Raw genomic sequence first — 16,426 nt, 5'->3', positions numbered from 1 at the left:
TTGAGGCAAAGGAAGCAACTCACTTTCTCTCTGATTTCTTTCTTATCATAGGCTCTATACAGTATAGCCTATTTATGTTTCTTAGTGTTGATTTTTTTTTCACTTAAATAACATTTGGAGTTTACACAAAGTCTTCAGCAACTGGAAAAACCCCATTTATCTAACATATTCTTTTGGCAGGCTAATAAATGTGAGCCTTTCTTTGAGAGGAAGGTTCTCTGATCAAATAGTTGTGCAAACTGTTTATTCAGACGAGAGTAATAGTTTATCTTCATATATGCTTTCTCTCACTGCTGTGTGCCTAGTTTTTGTGCGTACTTTATTCTGGAGCATACATTCATTTTTACTCAATTTTCTCTACTTGGGTATCTATTTTGGCGATGAGGAAGTTTAGCATAATTCCAGTAAACAGCATGAAAGCGAAGGGCTGCATAGTTAGTTTATAGCATTTGCTATTGCTCTGTGATTCTGAAAAACAGTAATATTAAAATGGCAACAGCTCTGACGTGCATTTACCTGACACTTTACCTCTTACTGTGAAAGATGTAATGCCTGTAATGACTTTAATTTTATTTTTTTTATTTCTATATATAATAGGCCTTTTGGGAGATTGCTGATTGAGTATTTTTTTTCCTACATCCCCAAGATTTTTATGGAGCTTCAAAATATGTGAGCCTTATAATGAAGTTGAAGCAGTCTATTAAGCATGTGTTTGTGTACTTGCCGTGGTAGTTCAATGACCTTGAACTTTAGAAGTTTCTTTGATGGGAGGTGGAAATGTCTTCAAAAAACTAAGACCAGCAGCTTTCGTTTCAAGCTCCTTAGTCTTATTAGCACATTTAGCCTTACAGAATTACTTATAGGTGGCACTTATAATCTTTAATCACATATGACTACTCTGCAGTGGGTTTATATGATTTTTTTGTACTTTAACTACGTTAATGCCACATTTCTCTTTTTTTCCCAAAGTCACAGGGAGCCACTGGTCATCTACTAGACTTAACTTTTCTAAGTTAAAGACTAACTTAGGAAAAAAACACTAACAAATGAAGTAAAATACTTTCAATTTTTTTTTTATGTTTTTACTTACCGCGAATAACAGATCAGCACAATCATTAAACCATTCTTTATTTTGCTTTTAAAATTTTGGCCTGTAGATCACTCTGACGGGCTTTTGCTACTCTGTGTATTACGGTAGAAGAATGTGCGTGTGCGCCCTGGTGTGAGCGCCGGTTATTACGGTAGCGCGGTTGATGATTGTTTGCTGCTCCGGGGTCTGTGAAAGCGCCGAGCGCTGCGATGAACCTCCACAAAGCCCGCTCTGCTCTCCCGCTGTAACCGCAACTAACGTCTCCCTCTGAGGCAAACTTTGGATACCGCTCCGCTCCCAGCTGTAAGTTACACACACGTCCTCGTGTTTTTGGCACATTTTCCGTTTTTCCTCTTCCTTTTTAACGAACTACAGTTTTACTTTAAGATGCTTCACGCTTTGTTTTCGTCTCGGAGAGTAAATTGTTAACTGCCAGATAAAATAGAAGTCATTACGCGCTGCATGACTCGGAAAGCCTTTTTTTCTTCCTGAGTTTTTTTTTTTTAATTTTTGTTCGCACCCGTTAGTTTTTTTCCTGTTGTATGAGTAGTTTATTTCAATTTTCTTAAAAGCTTTAATAGTATGCTACCCCAGCCGGAGGACAATGAAGTTGAAAGTGGTGAACAGTTCTGTCAAACCCCACCTCAGTAAGTTTAACGCTATTCCTAGCGTAGCGTTGTAGCTATAGGGATAAAAGGCTGTGTTAGTATTTAATTTTTAGCTATACATTAGCTTCCTAACTATCTGTGTGAACGTCTGAGCTGCTGCACCCCACCCAGTACATGTTTGGGAGCAGCTAATAATTGTTTGGTTATCCGGCTTAAAAGCATTTTACTGTCGTTATTCAACACGACACAGTCTATACTGCAATTTGTTGGCTTGTTTTTAAATAGCAGTCTTCCAAGTTTATGGATTTTGTTATACATTTATTATTATTTTTAAACGAGTTAAGGCATTGGCTTAATGACAGAGGTGGAAACTCATTTTAACTAGAGTGGTTGGGCATTGAAAGCCACAACAAACTAATATCTTCTTATACTGGCAGATTAGAATGACATCTTAATGTGTTTCTTGAGAAATGCCTCAGAAGCAGCTGTGTTTATTATAAAGAGAAGAGAGGACACATGCATGCATACCTCAGTGTGCTGCAGTGTTTGTAATATAAAAATGAAAGGAATTTCTGCAAGTGTACACTGTCCACATTTATGCTTTCTCTTGAAATTGTAATTAAGATGAATTAAGATGAAGCATGGCTACTGATTTGACGTGTGTTTAAAGAGCTGCCCCTCATTGTAGGAAGTTAAAAATCCCTCAGTGTGTGGGAGCCTGCTTAACGCCTGCAGGTCACGTTAGTGATTGGTGTGTCAAGACTTGTCCCAAGCGGAGTTCAGCAATCCCTGAGTAGCCGCTGAATAAACAGTCATGCTGTGAGTGTTTAGTTGTCTGAGGGGAAAGTCTCGCTTCTTTTTCTCCTGAGAGTTGCTGATTGAAATCTAAACTAAAAGTGCGTTTTTCACTTTCTGCCTGCTGAATTTGCTGAACATGTTGAGCTGGAAGGGTAGATGGTGAAGAGGTGTGTGTGTGTGTGTGTGTGTGTGTGGTTTCTTTTGTTTGTTTATTTTTTTCCCCCTTCCCCTCCCTGATGATACCGCTACTCGGTTCATGCGTGCTCATTGACACGCCCTTGTTTGCAAGGCAACAAGCGATTGAACACCTAACTCATGATGCTGGTATGAGTCAGACAAAAAGCAGCATGACGAAAGCGCCTCAGAAGCTTTTGAAAAAAAATCTAATATTTCAAAATGTCACACAAGGAAACAAATGAGGGCTTTTCCTCTCAGCTTGAAGCCTTTAAAATTGCATCGCTGGATTGCTGTTCTCATGAATGGAGCTCCCCCCCATCCCTTTTTGCATGCATTTGAGTCGCACTGTTTTCCCCCTAATCATCTTGCACTTGGACATCTCATCCAGGCTCTCTGTGTGGGCAGTGGTTTCTTATTGGTCAAGGAAATGGTAAACTGCGCTTCGATCTTTATTCTTAGTGGTCATGGCGACAAAGTTCCCAGCTTTGTGAAATATAAAAAAAACAAACAACGAAAAACAACAACAACAAAAACCTGATGTTGAGTGGGCAGCACTGGATGCCTTTTTGTGATACTGTGGCTGTATTGATGTAGACATGTTTTCCAGCTGAGGTACTTGCTCAGAATTAGCCAATCTTTTAAGCTAAGTGAGGATAATCTAACCATCAGGTATTTTTACTGTTAACATAGTAGCACTCTGAATGAAGTGGTGGCTCTAGTAGGTCAGATGTGGCTCGATGTTGACCTTTTGGGCAATTTGCCTTTCCCGTGAACGCTTCTGCCTGCAGGATACCGTCACCTTAGCTAACCCTCAAAGACTGTTTTGGCTTTTGTTGCAAGCCCTTCTCACTAATGGCTCTCATGCAGAACAATATCACGGTTCACTGTGTCACACAGAAGTATCACACACTGTCATGCAACTGTGCTTATTATCTGTCTGACCAATGAAATCCTGAGAGGGGTGCCTGCAGTGCAGAACTGCAGGTTTTGAGTGTGTCCCCGTGCACTCCACCAGGCTGGATAGGGAGTTGGGCTGGTCTCGGTGGAGTTGGGCTGCGAGGCCAACATCATCCTGTGAGAGTTAAGCAGAAGCATATGTAGATGTGTTTATGTGTCTGTGTAGTCTTATATCAGAGCGCACTGAGACAAGCAGCAGCACAGAGTACAGCTCTGGGCAGTCCCACAGGCACATAAACATTCTTGTTTTGCTGCCTGATGGGTAAGGAAAGGTAATATGGTAATTTTTTTTTGTATTAACCTCTCAGTGAATTGAAAAACATTTCAGTTCACAACACTGTGCACCAGCATGGACCCAAACTAGCTATTCCATTTAACACAGAGAACATTTGTTTCTATTGCGTTATCCTTTAAAAATGAAAATGTAGCACACGTTGTTGCTGTAGGGGAAAAATCAGAGTTTTGCCTCAAGCCTTGTTTTTAAGTGTTATGTAAATGGTTAGAGTAAGAATTTTGTTCAAACCACATCCCTGAATGAGGGCATCTTCTACTGTGCTCCTTTCATAACCGTCTCTTTAGATGTAGGCTATCCTCAAAATAGCAACAAATATGATTTACTTGAGCGAAACTGTGGTAAGCTATATTTAGTTTAATCTTTTTCTACTGACTTCTGGTCTGTCTCCAGGGCTTACTGTGTACCAGCAATATTGTCATGCCAGTGAAGATGGCTTTCTTCCTGGTGTCTCTGCTTTTAATTTCCTTCTGTCTGCTGTGACTCTGGGTTAGCTATAGGCTTTAATAAGGACCTTTCAGCAGATGAGTCCCTGTTTATTCCTAGTGGACAAGATTAGAGAAGCTAAGACTCCATGTTGCTTTTCAGATTTTGTCGTTTTATGGAGGTTGTAGACTTATTGATCTAGGAAAGGCAGAAAAGTGGTTCTGTGGTTGAATGTTGGCAAAAGCCTGGACAATTTTAGTGAATATTTGGCAAGGCCTTTCATTTTGAGAATTACAGACAGACTCTACAAAATCTCATCCTGGGTCCATTTCCTTGATGCGCACTGCAATATTACTGTAATCTTTTGTCAGACTCACTTGCATCCTTATGCTCAAGGTGTGACCACAGCTAATAGTATTTATAATCAGGAAGTAGAGTAAAGCCTCTTACACACAGGCTATGTTTTTCTTTTTTTTTTTTTTCTCAAACGGCGATGCCATTCATTATCAGTTTAATTGTCGACAACTCCTGTCTAATTTTTGCTGCTAACCTGCTCTCCTCTGCCCTTTGATTATGTTGTTATGCCTACGGAGTGGCTTACTGGACAGTTTGGTTCAAACACCTCCAGTTATCCTTCAGGTGTTTTAAGAGAGGATCTCATCTATCTATTATCTTGGACTGCAGCTGGTGATGGTAGTCCTTGTTCTGCTCGGAGCTCCACAGGGAGCTGGAAGGCCACTCTAATCAGAACTGGCAGCAGGTGGAGAGCTGGTTCGTGTGCTGCTATGCCAAGCTTAGCAAGGCTGCTGAGCAGAACAAAGACTGCCATCGGCAACTGCAGTCAAAGACGGTGAAGATTGAATTCATCAGCAAGATTAGAGGCTTACAGAAGAGACCCTTGATTATATTGCTCTGGTTTTTTTTGTTTTTTTTAAAGCTTTAAACTGTATTAAGCCTGTTTGATTACAGCAAAAATCATAAACACAACTATTTTGGTCAGTCATCTTGATTATTCATAAACTTGAAAGTTTTGCACTTACTGAAGATTAAAACTTTACTATTTATGGGGGATTTCCTTATACTTTAAATATAATTCGTATGTGAAAACCCCCCCAGAAAAAACAAAACATATGTGGGCTCCAGGGGACACAGGGTTGTCTGACTGGGACTTCTGACTCTAAAGCCCCTTCGCACCAACCAGTGGTGCCTGTTGGTCCACAGCCTCCACTGTGGGATCCCTAGGGTACAAATGTGGTTATAAAGGGCCCCCTGCAGCAGCAGACTGGCTTGCATAGCAGCGCAGGGGTGAGCGACAGAGTACGGAAAGCAGACCATGTGAGAGACCCTGAGCGATCTGGGGACAACGGTTAATAATGGAAACCTTGTGAGTTTTACTTCCTTTAGAAATAGCTTGTTGACTGAGATTTCTCTTTTAGTCATCTTGGTTGAAGCTGTGATAAACAGTGAGCAAGTGTACATGTGCTAGCATGCACAGCTGTAACAGAACAGTATGGACACATGGGTGTGCATATGTTCATAGAATAAATAACCAATAGAATCTAAATCTGTGTTTAGCACTACAGCTGGTTTGTTTCACTCCTGTACAATAGCACAGGAGTGAAAGAAGTCAGCAGTGAAATGAGATAGAAATGGGTATGTCTGGTAAAAGACCTGCTGCCTTCCACAATAAGAAATAATGCATGCTGTGCTGGTTAGCTGCTCACAGAGCTATGCTGTGGAGTTGGGTTAATTGAGTCTGTACGTATTCGTGCTCACAGTGGAACATTGTGATTGTTTTGGCTGCTCGTATGTGCTCCTGCATTGAGACATTCCCCCCATGGTTTCACCTTTCCCCTTTGCCATTTGAACAAAGTCTCCATTCATTTATCCTCAGGAGCACACAGACATTACGTCTGACGTTTTCAACACCCTCGTATGTCTGGTTAGCTGACTTCCTGGCACCCTTTTACTGGGAGGATTCAAACCTACAGTGTGATGAAAGAAAATAAAGGATCTCCTCTGCTAAATGTTGAGAATTAAGGCAGCAGCTTCACCTCCCTGTAGGACCACAGTGTCACATCCATGCCACCCCTGTGGAGGTTCAGTAATCCCGATGGTATAGTTTGGTTTCTTTATTCACTCACAGATTCCTCATCAGAAGTTCACCACTGAACATTTTACTTCATTATGCATTACTTTCACATTCCAGGTTAATCTAAAGGTCTTTTCACTGAAACAGGTCTTCTACCAAAGTCACTAGATTTCTATTCCAATAGCAAACTTGCATGATTAATTTAAGTATTGTTGAGCAACATTTAAGATAAAGTTTTCATTAATCAATTGATTTTTTTCTTGTTTACTTGATTTTTCTGGACAGTAGCCAAAGAGTAAAACACGTCTTTATACCTTTTTTCAAAGTTGTTATGTTTATATTGTTTCATATGACTACTCAGCAGGACAAATAATTAAGCAGTTGTTAATTAAAAGGGACAAAGTAAGCCTAAAAGGCTGGAATTATTGCTTATAAAAATGTTTATCATCCAGTTTTCCTAAGCTGCCTATTACTTTTAGGCAAATGCATCTGGTAGCGACTGTGTTTGTCAGCAGAAAAGATGTCCCTGGTCCAAGTTGGCCAACCTTTGTTCAGCAGTGAGTGACTTTTCCTGCTGTGATGGTTTAGATAAGGAGGGGAGTCTCATTTCCTATGACGCGATTCACAAACTTTGAGTTTGCAAGTTGGTGTAATCACACAGACTCTTTCAAACGCAAATTGTGTGTTTATATAACTGTCCAGGCTACAACCAGTGCTCTCTTGACCAGTCTAAATACATTTATTAGTTACTTGATTATTAATTCTGCCTTAAACTTTAAATGTGTAATGAGCTAGCATATCATATTTAGATTCTTGTTATTTTTATTAATTAGATCAGAGCAGAAGCATAAAGACAAGTATCAAGTGAGCATTGACCACTTTGTTTTTCGACTGTATAATGCACATGCAGCTCATATTACAGTGGTCACAGCAGGTCACTATTTTAATTGGTTAAAGACGAAGGCTCATTTTCTTCTTCTTTAGCCATTTGTGCCTGTGGAATTAGGCGCCATCAACAAGAGGCCTTTGTGCCTTTGCCTCTAGCTGGCTCCAAGGAAGATCTTTTTTCTTGGTGTCTGCTAAATAATAATAAAAATAATAATAATGTAAATGTGTTAGTCCCTGTAGTCGACTAACATACCCCGTGTGCTACTCTGCAATTAACCCATTCACCCAGTGAAGCAGTGGGCAGCCACCAATGCAGCACCCGGGGAGCAGTGTGTAGGGTCGGTACTCGGGGTACTGCAGGGTAGCCGTACAGTGGAGTCAAATCCCCGACCTTCCAATCATGGGGCAACCACTCTACCTACTGAGCTGTCCCTGCCAAAGGTGTCTTTACCACGTGCTTCTTGGATGGCTGGCCCTGCTCATGGCTTGGGGGTGTTCTATGTCAGGTCATGCATGGCTAGTTTTAGTACCATGTTCCCAATTCATCCTTACCACCTTGTTCCAGTTTCTTTTTCTACCGGCTGTTGTGTCTCGCTCCTCAGATCGACATTGCTGATTTGGTCTGGCTAGTGGCTCTATTGAGAATTCCTCTCAGATGACTGCTGATAAAATGTCAGGCTGAGGGTAGTCTTTGTCATCCTGCATATAAAAGCTCAGGCTTGTCACTAGGGCTGGGCTATATCATACCGTTCACTGTAATACCGGTTTAATTTTGGGCAACGATAGGAAAATTAAATATCGCAATAGAATATGGGTAAAACGTGCATGCGCAGTGCCTATGTTTACATACGCACATGGCTGCCACGCAGAATGAGAAGAGCGAAAGCGGATCGTTAAATGAAACAGATGAATCAGAATTGGTTTGTAAAAATGCTGCAACTTCAGTGGTGTGGAACTGGTTTAGCTTTCGTCCGTCAGATACACAACAAAGCACTATTTTTGGTAGAGCATGCTAGCGGGCCGTCGTTATTACCGTGTTGTTTGGAAAATACGGCACACTTAAAATCAATCCTTTGATTTTTCTGAAAATCGACAGTGCCCCTTATAATCCTGTGTGCCTTATGTATGAATTCTGGTTGTGTTTACTGACCTTGAAACGGTTTTATGTACACGGCGCTCAAAAATCTGTCAAATGTTTTAGTACGACTTTGCTAAGCTACGAACCCGCACCGCTGTTGGAGCATTACGGCTATTGTAGGCAGGAGCCTCGCGGAGTGATACGTACTGTGCTTCAACATAATATTATCGTATTGTGTGTGTGTATAACCTCTTTTAAGTTTTGTGGATATTATACATGGTTATGCTGAGGATATGTCGGCCAGTTTCCACTGGAAATGCCTTTTGGTTAAACTGTCAGCAAGGAATATGCATTTGCACTGTTACATTTTTCTATAACTTTAATGCACATAAAAAACAGCTGCTTGTTTAAGTGAAAATACATTGATGGGGTTTTTTGCACTAATAAAGTTGTGGAGTTGTAAAGTATGTTGTCTAGTGTCAATTATATTGTCAGTTATATAGTTATCGCAAATTTTCAAATGTATATCGTGATAAATATTTTTGGTCATATCGCCCTGCTCTACTTGTCACCCTGCTTATTGATGTCATTCCCCTATTTTGTCTAAAATAGGCAAATAACTCCATTCTGTTAGGGTCTGAGTGTGACAGTTCAGACAATGACTGTGCTGTGATTTTGGCTGTATTTACTTGTAAATTGCTTGTGATTAGGGATGGGTACCGGTATTCGACATAAACAGTAGTAACCAGACTGAAAAGCAGCGCACATTTTGGTGCTTTATTTCGGTGCTTTTTTTTTGCCTGAGCTGTGATACACTTTAGATTCTAGCCAATCATTTTACGTTTCCGAGGATAGTAGGCGGGTCCAGGTACGTACGTTCTTTTAGAGCAGAGCTACAGATTAAAAATGCCCAAGGCGAAGCGATCAAAAGTCTGGCTGTACTTCACAGCAAAATATGCAAACTCAGCAGCCTGCAGCAAGTGCTTTAAGCTGATACTGTCAAAGGAGGTAACACCTCAAATCTGATGAAACACCTGGCGACGCATAGCGTTTTTTTAAAAGCCGAGAAATGCGCCGTATTTGATAGCTTGCTGTGAGGCCTCACACCGTGCACATCTACTGCGGGTGTGGTGCCTGTTATTGGACCTGGAGTTAGCAACATCCCCCAAAAATCCAAAGAGTAGAGTCCTGGCCCCTAGCCCTGCCAGTGTAGCAGAAATGATGACGAATGATGATGATGGCAGCAGCAGCCGTTCTTCTCTGCGTGAGTAGCTTAATGTTGTTTGTGTGTAATTTACGTTGAGTAGGTTAACCACGTTATTACATTAATGCATGTAAGGTGAACTAGCAAACATCATCATAGCTACATGCGGCTGTCTTCTTGTTTGATGGCAGATACTCCCTTCACCCTGGCCAAAAAGGCTAAAATGACCAAAGAAAAAGTGGAAAACAGTTAAACATGAGAGGTTTTTGGACAAAGTTTGTGTTTTTTCCATTGATTAAGCACTGCTTCCAGCCAAGAGTGATACCATATATGCCCCATAGCTGCAGAAAAGGCTGACATTGTTATCTTTTTACAAAAAACAGCTGAACAGGTTTTTGGACCAATTTTGTGTTCTCCATTCTTTAAGCACCGGTTTGAGCACCGTTTAAGCACCGGCACCGTTTCAAAAGTACCGGTTTGGCACCGGTATTGGATAAAACCTAAACGATACCCATCCCTACTTATGATTGCTCAGAGAGAAAGTTAGAAGACCTCTCATTTCTTTTCCCTCTGAATCCTCACCCAATAAACACAGTAGAGAAAGAAGGAGAGCAAGGCACTGTTGCAAAGCAGTAGGACACCAGAGATTTACATTTAGACCATCTCAGAGTTGGTTTGTGATGGTCAATCTAAGATGTGTTGTATTTCTATACAAGAAAACTATCCAAAAACTGAATACCAAACCCAACAGGTGAATATCTGAATATTCAAAACAGCTGGGTACAGCCCAAACAACCACACATGCAGTTTTCTTTTCACTAATTCTCAGATATTTTTGAGCTCATGTTGATTTCATTTAGATATCATCCATCGTTTTGATAGCAGCCATTAAAACCCTGATGTGTGCACGAAGTTGCATAAAATCACCCAATTCAAAGTGCTTACTTTGAATAGCACTTCATAAGTTCGTTTAGAGGTGAAATCACCAGGAATAATTCTTCTGTATGTTAAAGTAGAAACACAGTTGAAAATGAGAATCCAAATTGAGTGAGATATGTCTCCAATTTGTGTGATTAAGCTCTACAGGATAGTTATTGGTTGATTACATTACAAATTATGCAATCAGTGCAGCGTGACATGATGTGACGGGGAAGAGTCCCTTTTTTTTTTTTTTTTTTTTTTTTTTTTTGGGTGATTGTATGGGCCATCAGATATTATTTTTGTATTACCAAAATGTACATTCATCATTTTGAATTTCTTTCACTATTTGACCTGCTGTGATTAAATCTAAAGGGTATCATAAACATTTCTTAATCATGTTGTCCAGCTATAATGGTGTTATACTTCTATCTGCACTACACCCGACGTGGTTTGCTGACATTGGTGAGGCAGAATGACAAGACTCTTCTTTCTATTGAAAGGTTTAATTTTCTTCTAAATGGTTTAAGGCAGTGCAGTCACAACTAGACTTTTACCAGGGGAATAATTGAAGTAAGGACTAGGAGATAAATGCAACCTTCTTCATGATTAGATGTCTACCTCATTGTGCTTGGACATCAACCATCTTATGCAAGCATTGATTTGCCACTGGCTAAGGTTGATTTCCTCATTTGTTTCTGTGTAAACTCAGCTGAGCCCACATGGTCTTTGTGGTGTTCAGAAAAACCTGATTGGCGAGCTGCTCAGATGTGCTTACATTTATTAGGAAGAGGTTTTGGTGTATACAAAGATTGCAATGTAGAGATAGGAATGGGGCCAAAAACTGGAAAACTGTATAAATGGCTTACTATACAGAAATTGGATCAGAAGCTTTATGTGTAGGAATTTACTGACATAGAGAAGAAAGTTAAAATGTAACGTTTTAGGCCTAATGGAATAAAGACTGAAATATTAGGATTGTTGCTAGGTAGCCTACTAATGTTACTACGAGTACAACATTGCATTACATTAGCTTAAGCATTTATAATACATTAGCATTATATAAATTCTTATGGAGCGTAATTGATATTACACTGACAAGTAAGGAATAACAACAGAAAGTACTTTTATGTTCTACTTACTGCCTTCTTTATCAGTGAGTCAGGGTGGCAGTTGCATTACTTGCTATCTCTGTGTGTAGTATTTCCTCTTGTTGTGGTTGTCCATCTTCAACATGTAAAGAAACGAAAGTCATAGGCTTACAGTGCCCCTCTCTGTTCTGGAAGAAGGAAAAAAACAAGTACAGTCACTTTTTTTCTTTAATATAATTTTTGTATGGAAAAGTATCGTAAGCATCTCTTCTAGTGACATACCTACTCTGCAGTGAAATGTTCATCTTGGATTTGGAGCTTATAAATGTTAAACAACAGTTGCTTTTACTGAAATCCCTTTTGAAGCTAAATTGCTTGCTAGTCACTATACATTGTTTACTTCTCTGGGAAAGTGTACCTTAAGCTACAGTGTAGGCTATGGCAAAGGGTATAGAGCCACTTGTTGCTTCCACATGTGCTAAACATTTGGCTGCATGGTTTTGCCATTAAGTGCCAACATCATATACCTGAGCATAGACAGTGACAGCGTTGTTCATTGCCCATTGGTTTTAGTGTTTATATTTTCCCCCCAACCTGAAAGTAAAAATCAACTTAATTAGCTGTTGGTCTACACAGATTACTGCTACTGGTGAAGTTTATTGAACACGATTTAAGTAAGTGGCTGTGATTTTTCTGGCACTTTAATAAGGCTTAAAAGCATCTGGGATAAAAGGGTGATATCCACACATCAAAGGCCTCACACACACTGAGTTTGGGGACTTTCTGACGACTTAGAGCAAAGCTTCAGTCAGATGAAACCAGTGGCCTTTGAGAAAAAAGTTAATTCCTGTTAGTGCCATTTGCTAAATGGGCAGCATATAGTCATTTTGACTGTAGGCTGCTTTATATTTTTCAGAATTATAATCTCTGATCTGTCATCTCATAATTATGTCCAATTTATTGCAGTCTGCTAAGAAAGTTTATTTATATAGTTATCACTGCATTTGTAAAGACTGGTTTGTATTTTCTGCATAGAATTGAGAGGAAAGTTGAAGGCCGTTTGTAAAATGCATTGTTCCAAGTATTGGTTTTCTGCCACAGAGAACCTTTATCATTTGCACTGAGCCTGCTGTGTGGGAGCAAGATCGACAAACCAGTCGCAAAGTCTGAATATTAACAAGAATGGTGTGTGAGTCTGTTGGCATGGACCGCTAACGTGTATTGCTCTATCATTGGAAGATGACTTTCTTACTGACAGGGGAAATTGATTCAAGTATTTCTGACAATGAGTCAGAGCTTGGTTATGTAGAACCATTCATAATTTGATGAAATGTTTAAATTATTATTATTGTTGTTATTAATGCGGTGAGGTGTGGTTGGTGGCTCAGCTGCATGGGAGGGGAGGGGAGGGGAGGGGAGGAGCAGCAGTCAAGGGAGGCTGGTCATCACAGCTGGAAAGCATTACTAATCATGCCTTCCCTGTTTTAGTAGCCGCCAGGGCTGAAGAGGAGCTGTGGGCAGGAACAGTAAGAGAAAGGAGCTGAAAACCTGCTTGTGACAGCACAAGAGTACTGAAAAGCACACTGTAAGTTAAGAAACATCCATGTAATAGTGAAATTTGGGTTTGGAAAAATTTTCATTATCAGCGTACAAACAGACATTCCACAAGTATTATTTCTGTCAGATTTATCAAGCAGGTTTAGTAAAAAGTAATTTATTCATATAGCCCATACAAAAACAACAGTAGTATACATTAGCCATGCTTGTGGGACAAGCAGTTTTCAGCAGTGCAGAATTTAAGCAAATGTATACAAAATTATCACATAATGAATGGAATTTAGTCTATTTACTTCATCCAAATTGTGCTCAGGGTCATATGTGTTGCTTCATGGGCACGTTTTCCCCCGTTTTCAGAAGAATCTCTCCTCCTCTTAGAATAATGGTCAGATTTGAGTGAAAGTTGGACACAGTGATTACCTTAGGGGATTCATCCAAATTGTGTTAATCCAAGGTCATGTTTGTTAATTAATGGGAAGTAACTTGTGACATGGATCTTTAGGTTGATGAACCACTGCATCAATGACATTCTGGTTGTTTATGTCGGTGTATTTTAATAATCAGGGTGTAGGCCTCTTTCTGTGCTCATTAAACCCTGTTTTAATGAGCATCGTTACGGTCACTGGCCTTACTGTAGATTAAACAGCAGTGTATTTAAAATTAACCTCAAAGATTTTTATCAGCAACATGAATCTTTATAAAACTGCCATGGATCACTTCTCTGCAGGACATACTTTTACTTTTGACATTTTAGGTTTGCTAATAATACACAGTGGTTTATAGTGTGAAACGGTTAATTTTGATGATCACTGTAGAAGTAATAATCATAGCAGTTCTTCAGACTAAAGAAAGCTGCAGAAGATTGTCAGCATACATAAAAGAATAAGACAGGCAGCTCAAAATAATGAAATGGTTTGTTACAGCCGTGACCATTGTTGTCCACATGCGCTTAACTTGATTTAGTTAAGCGCATGTGGGCATGCTGTACAGTCCCTCATCTGTGACAATAGTGCCAGTCACTCTGCTTTCTGGTTGCACTCGCTGAGTTTGGCAAGGATCCCAGTCCATCCCACCAATTAATGGACCTACCTGGTTGATGTGCCCTTTAAGCCCAGTATATGACGTTAGAACCAGGATTAACAAAAGGTGTGAACGTGAGAAAGGTAGCAGTGTGTGATGCTGCTCTCCCATATGGAACAAAATGGTAGTCAGCTTTTCAGTTTCAGGGTTGTTTCTCTGTGTTCTGAACTCTTATGTCTCTAAAGACATTTTTAAATACTGTGTGATTTTATTTATCTATTTGTATTTTTTTTGTGAGCCAGCCCAAGTAATGCTTTCTTGCTTGAATAGTTTGGATAACTCCTAAGATTTAAATGTGCTGTATAACTGCAGACCATTTCACTTGTTTTGTTTGACATTTTCTTCATTGCTTGTTTAGTGTGAGCCCCAGAGCATGGTGATTGTCATGCTGCCAGGTAATAATGGTAACGTCAACATCATCTTGTGCTTCAAAAGACTGCTTCCCAGTTTATGGCACAACAAGGAAGTTGTGCTTGGTTTCACTCACCTATACATACTCGAATGTGTTGCAGGGTAGTACGTAGAGATGGAACAAAATATTGATATGACAATACATTCTGACTTCCTCTATCAGTATGACTGTCTGTACACTGAATAGATTTTTGCAGCCACTTGGCTTAGAGCTGCTGCTTTATGGCGCCCTGCATCACTCATGCATGTCAGGTAAATGAAGCTAAACTAAATGAAAGGTATCCACCTTGTTGTTGTGAAGAGGAAACTCTTATCAAACTGTTATCAAAATGGAATAATAATGATGCACGAATGTAATACATATAAAATGCAGTGCTTGTTGGCTTTTCTAGGCCTATTTTTCCTTAGTCACTTTACAGATATCGTGAGGTATTACTGATAATTGCCTTGCAGTGTATTAAGTGTGATAGAATCACTATCATCATAACAAAATTATCATGGGAACCTTAATAGCTCTGTAAATCCTGATTTAGCTTTATAGCCGATAAAAGTGGACACATTTCTGTGGAAACCAGCTTATGTGTGTTTACAGTCATTACTAGAACTACTGCTTTCGCTCAGGACGCTAAATGAGACCACAGAGAACATAAATGCACACCTTTGATGTACTAAAATACATATTAATAGATGTTGAAATAACACCAACGTGTTGGGTACTTAAAGAATTTCTATTTTTATCTTTATTGAGCCATTAATTCCACATGGACATGGTTTTAGTGACGCAAGTTGAAACCTCAAATGAGTACACTTCGTCATCCGGCAGTGCTGCTTAGCAACCAGGTAACGCTTCAGAAAGCAAGACGTGCTGAGAAAGCAAGGATCAAGTCAAAGTCTTGAAATAGTAGTACTGTGCCGGCTGAGGGATCTGTCCTCAGAACAATTGATTAACTGAAATACTTTAAAACTAAAACTTTGACATACAGTTTATTTATCAGTGGTCAGTACAAAAAGGAATGGTAAGGTTTTAAATTTTTAGAAGTTTTAATCGGCAAAACTCTTCGTCTATAGAAATCAAGTTTACTCTGCGTCTGATTGGTGAGTATTTGCTCGTTGTTTGTTGAACTTGAGGATGACGGAGAAAAGGAGGATGCCAAAATGTGCTAGAGATTTTTGTGCATTGTGCTTTAAACCTTGAATATTCATTTTGTTAACATTTACCAGCCAGTGTGGCACATTTACATACCAAATGAAAATTCTACCTACATTTGGCATTTACCAGGTGTTGATTTTGGACCTTGTTCTCATCTGGACAAAGTAAATGTTCTCAACCCTGTGTTTTCCCTTTTCTGCTTCACTTCTAGAAACTGCAGATTATCATACTCCATTTTTAGCTTCTCTGCACAAAAGCAAGATTAAAGAAACACAGAAAAATGTCAACAGGAAAGTTGGACTAGCAGGACTTATTTAAGATTAAATTGTTAGACGGCCTGTGTGGGTTTTCCTTAGGTTTCCTAAATATGCTGTGCAAGTATAATATTGGAGTATCAATGTCGATCATACATTGTTGCACATCAGACTACTAAAATATCCGCTGTGTCCCCTGGACTTGTGTGGTTTGTTTTCTTTAGTTTGTTTCTCTCAGTGGTGGAGAATAAAATGAAAGAACTTCCAGTTTACTTACTGCTTATGTTTCACTGGTAACACAAAGTTTTAATAAAGGAGTTCAATAAAGTATTCTAGGATCTTTTTCTCAAGTGAT

The 16,426-nt window shown here is 39.5% G+C and overlaps 1 protein-coding gene across 2 annotated transcripts in view; it reads left to right on the top strand.

Moving 5' to 3' along the window:
• The first annotated feature begins 1,259 nt into the window (after window positions 1–1,259).
• The window catches only part of tp53i11b (tumor protein p53 inducible protein 11b), a 38,523-nt gene continuing 23,356 nt past the window's right edge, over window positions 1,260–16,426 (top strand). The window contains exon 1 of one of the 2 annotated variants that reach the window (XM_006782615.3): window positions 1,260–1,393. The gene's annotated coding sequence lies outside the window, so the exon portion shown is untranslated. Of the gene's footprint in view, window positions 1,394–13,158; window positions 13,205–16,426 lie in introns of those variants that run through there. The other variant, XM_006782616.3, reaches the window with a different exon arrangement.

Source organism: Neolamprologus brichardi, chromosome 7 (genome assembly GCF_056152115.1).
Source record: "Neolamprologus brichardi isolate AB-2024 chromosome 7, ASM5615211v1, whole genome shotgun sequence".
NCBI classification, from domain to species: Eukaryota; Metazoa; Chordata; class Actinopteri; order Cichliformes; family Cichlidae; genus Neolamprologus; species Neolamprologus brichardi.
The sequence above is the reverse complement of the archived record's forward strand: the minus strand, read 5'-3'. Positions and strand labels throughout refer to the sequence as shown.